This window comes from Aquila chrysaetos, chromosome 3, assembly GCF_900496995.4.
Source record: "Aquila chrysaetos chrysaetos chromosome 3, bAquChr1.4, whole genome shotgun sequence".
Lineage (NCBI taxonomy): Eukaryota > Metazoa > Chordata > Aves > Accipitriformes > Accipitridae > Aquila > Aquila chrysaetos.
Window position 1 is genome coordinate 2272812 of NC_044006.1, and position 4138 is coordinate 2276949.

A 4138-nucleotide genomic window follows, 5' to 3' on the forward strand; every position below is an offset into this window, starting at 1 on the left:
GGCACACTGGTGAGGTACTAATAATTATCCTTACACAGATGTGAAAAAGTATCAGTTTGCATGGCCTAAATGTCTGGATCTGAAAATTCATGCTGCATGTTGCAGAAGCTGTGCTGAGCTCATCTTGCTCTGAAATATTATCTCTGCATCTTAACCAGGAACAATATTAAAGTCCTGAAACTACTAATAAAAGTCAGTCATAATCCAGGAGCAAACTGTTGCAATATGCATTTGTGGCGGCTGAGGAGACCTAAAGCTTTCATTAGGTTTATTGTTCTTCTTGGAGAATTAATTCAGCATTAAAAAAATCTCCCTCCTTGGTGTTAAAATACTCTCTTCTTGGTTTCAGCTACGACCCAGAGATCAATGCGAAGTATTGTATTTCTCCGTGGTGTTGCTGGTGGTACGTTCTGCCCCTGTAGCTCTCTGCAGGTAGGTGTTAATTAAAGATGTGCCGGGGGTTCATCTGTTTTGGTGCCTGAGCAGGGACTGCAGAAGGCGGCTTACAAGCGCTGACATTTGCTGCGGTATAAAGTCCAAGGAGTAAATTCATGCCAATTAACTTCACACCTTTAACTAGGAGGATCAAGTCGCGTTATGCTTGCATCAGGGTCTAGTAACGGAGGTGGTCTCTAAAGGGAAACTTGGTCCATGTAGGAGCTGGTGGTGCTTTTTTCTGCTCCGTAGGGACAGTGGTGAGTTAGATCAGTGGGAAACAAAGCTGGAGGGTGGCAAATAGTATCAGAAACTGAAAGGAGAAATGGTAGCGTTAGACCCAGCTTCACCTCTAAAATTAATAAAAGTAGAGGGGCAGATGGTGAGATGACCTGTCTGCTCTGAGCTGATTAATATCGTCTTATTTTTCTTCCTCCTTTTGTCTGTGCTGACCCAGGTTTTGCCATTTGAAAAGGAGCTCAGTACAGCGTCCGCCTTCCCCTCCCTTTGTGCAGTGCTGAGCACACAGAGCCTGGGCAGGCTGATGGTGTAGAGTAAAACCTGCAAGTATATTGGTGATCCTGAGCCCGGCTGTACCTGGGGATGCAGCTAAACCCACTCAAAAGTAATTTCTGGTAAGTCTGGATTACACTTTCTTGAGTTTAGCAGTGTAAACCTCACCAGTCATTTCTTTAAAAGAAAAAAAAAAAAAGGGGGGGGGGAGGAATTAGGTGTTGGTATTAGTTGTGTGGGTATCGCAGCCTGTGAATGGCTGCTTCCTGCAGGATCGTAATGAAAAGCCATATATAGCAGCTGCTCAAAAATAAACATGACAGGAGAAATATAAAAAGTGATACATGGCGACTTTGGGGGCGAGCGGCAGCCCCAGCTGTGGCGGCTCGGCATTAAGGTGAAGGATGGGCATGGGGTGGGCTGGATCCAGCACTCCCCACCTTCCAGACTGCTGTTTGCTCCTGATGAAAGACTCTCGCATGACCTCAGCCCCTCTTAATGCAATGTAAATCATTCCCACAGCTCTTGGTTGAGCTGCTGGTATTTTCAGAGCAGGATTTGGGCACAATCCTGCTGGCTGCTGAGCATCCGAGGAAGGTTCTGAGCATCTTCACCCCCAGAACCACGAAAATAGCTCAGGCTCTCCCTGAATCAGGTCTTCATGGGAGGTTTCCAGTCTGTCTGCAAGATTTTTTTTTCTCCCCTCAACAAACATTTTATTTAAGTACAGTGATGCATTTGGGTTCCTTCCCTTATTCATGTGTGCCTGTGAGTAATCAATCATACATATGGATGATACTGTGTATAGAAAAATATATTCCTGGATTGTCACTTTACTTCACTGTCACCGAGCTGAACATGGTCCTCATCTAACCGGGCAAGAAATCTGTAGGAATTTTGGCTCAGCAAGGAGCAGAAAGCACATTTTTCTCAACCAGACTCCCAGCTGATACGGCTTCACTGGCAAAACAGTGATTCCAATTCATCTTCCTGGGAGGAATGTGAAGACTCATTCACAGATCACAAATTCAGTAGGCCTCCGATTTCGTGAACCTCATTTCACACATCCAATTTCAAGGACCATTAAAATAGGCTTGTGTTTGCTTTGCTACACAGAAGTGCTGTGGTTATTCACAGGAGAACAATACACGACTGTCCCGTGGGAGCTCTCGTAGTAACCTCCCTTGTACAGATACCCTGTGTGGTCACACAGTCGCTGGACAATTCTGGGGACAAAGATGACCCTGGCTGACTGTGGGTGCCAACTATCGTAAATCACAGCAGCTGCATTGCTGCCACAGAGTGATGGTGGGTCCTGGTGATTTTTTTTTTATTATTTTTTAATCCACCCCCCCCCCCCCCCCCCCCCCCGCTCAGGAAGCATGTAGTCCCTACCTCAACCCAACCCCCAAAATCTGGCTCCTTGTTTTCCGAAAAGCCTATTTCAAAGCAAACTTTTCTTTGTGAGCTTGCTATTTGGATGAGTGCATGAGAACAAGGTAAATCGTCGTGAATCGCCGCACTCTTTCCTTGTAGAAATTCCCCGGTGCTCACCCCTGGTTTTCAGGGATGCTTGCCACCGTCCTGAGATTACAGCTTGTCTTTGGGAGGGTAAAGCTCAGCTGGGCTCCTGGCCGTGCACCCAGACCTGAGGATGATGGCGTTACCTTTCCTGCTTTGCAAAATCTGGTCGAGTGGCCCTACACCCACCCCTTCTACCATCTCAGAGACAAATCCCAGTCCCGAAAGCTGCAAAGGTCAGGAGGAATTTATGCATAGCCACGCACGAGGTCGTGTGTTTCCCCGCTGACGTTTCCGAACACACCGGACCACGCAGCATCCAGCCGCTGCAAACAGCTGCACAGCGACAGCCCGCGACACGTGCTGTGGCTCTGCACCCTCCGACACCGCTCTCCCATCGTTGCTTTCACGGCCCAACATCAGTACAGCAAAAAGTGCTTTAAAAATAAATTGTCGGGAGGGAAAGGAGCGCTCTGACCTGGATATTGATGGACTGCTGCCAGAAGGTGCTAGGCTTGCCTCCCCGGGCTGTTTTGAAGGCTGCTGCTTTGCCAGGGGGCTGTGACATTACATCTAGTCAGAATTAATTGGTTTCTCTTCCATATGGTTATCGTGACAAATCCCAGCTCTTTCAAACCGGTGGCTGTTTTGCTCCCGACCTCATTGGTGTCCACATGAGGTACAACAAAGATCCTGGTTATCGCATCAGGAGCCCCATTGTGTTTTCTCCTTGTCAGCAATGAAACCGGCTATTAAATAATTATTTGCTGCTCACAATTTATTTTCTGCTTTATACCCACCCTGTATCTAGCTTCCAGTTACCTTCTGTCTCTGCAGATATACGAACAGTGTGCCACGGCTAACTAAACACGAAGGGAGAAACCTGATTTTGCAATGTTCCGTGCAAACAGAAGTACGGTGGTGATGGACTGGGAGTCTACGGCACAGGATGATAAATACTTCAGCATGACTCCACGTGTGCTTCTGGGAGATTTCTGAGGTTGAAATCTGAAAGGTGAGGCAATTTTTCCTCTGCCTCCTCTAATGCCATGCGGGAGGTGGGAAGGCAGTCGCTGCCTCCTGGGAAGCAGTGACCTGTCACTGGGTTGGTACCTTTGGGTGGGAGTCCCACCACGACTACTGCAACCCCTTCAGCAAACATGGCTAGTGCATTTTGGGGCTGGGGCTGTAACAGCCCAGAATGTGGCAGAGCAGTTTTATATTATTTTTAGAGTTTTGAAAACATTGTTCCCAAGACAATCTCCCTCTTCTGTCATAAATTGTGGAACAGAGAAAAGGGAAAATAGCAGAGGTTTGATTAAATTGGCTTTTTTCAGCCTTAAAATAGTGTCAGCTTGATGCCTGGTATTTTAGAAATTGGTTTAGAAGCATCTCTCTCATCCTACCAGAGAGGTGGGATTTAAGGCTTCCAACAACAGAAACACTGGCTGTGCAAGAGCAGAGTTTTCCATCCCTAGTACCTTGGTATCTTGTCACACTATTTTAAGCAGCCTCAGCCAGATATATAAATCTACTGCTACAAGCAACAGCAACAGAAAGAAAATGTTCTACCAAATGGGGAAAAAATAAGAAAAGGGAGTGGCAGCCCTTTCTGGAGAGGTTGTGTCGATTTTGAAGAGTTGGGTGCAAACAAAAGAGGTTTCGCTAT

At 46.8% G+C, this 4138-nt stretch overlaps 1 long non-coding RNA gene across 1 annotated transcript; it reads left to right on the forward strand.

The window, feature by feature from the left end:
• The first annotated feature begins 349 nt into the window (after positions 1 to 349).
• On the forward strand, positions 350 to 3478 carry LOC115339710. The gene is made up of 3 exons (XR_003922809.1): positions 350 to 432; positions 893 to 1070; positions 3307 to 3478. It is a non-coding gene; the product is annotated as an uncharacterized LOC115339710 (long non-coding RNA).
• Positions 3479 to 4138: the final 660 nt, after the last annotated feature.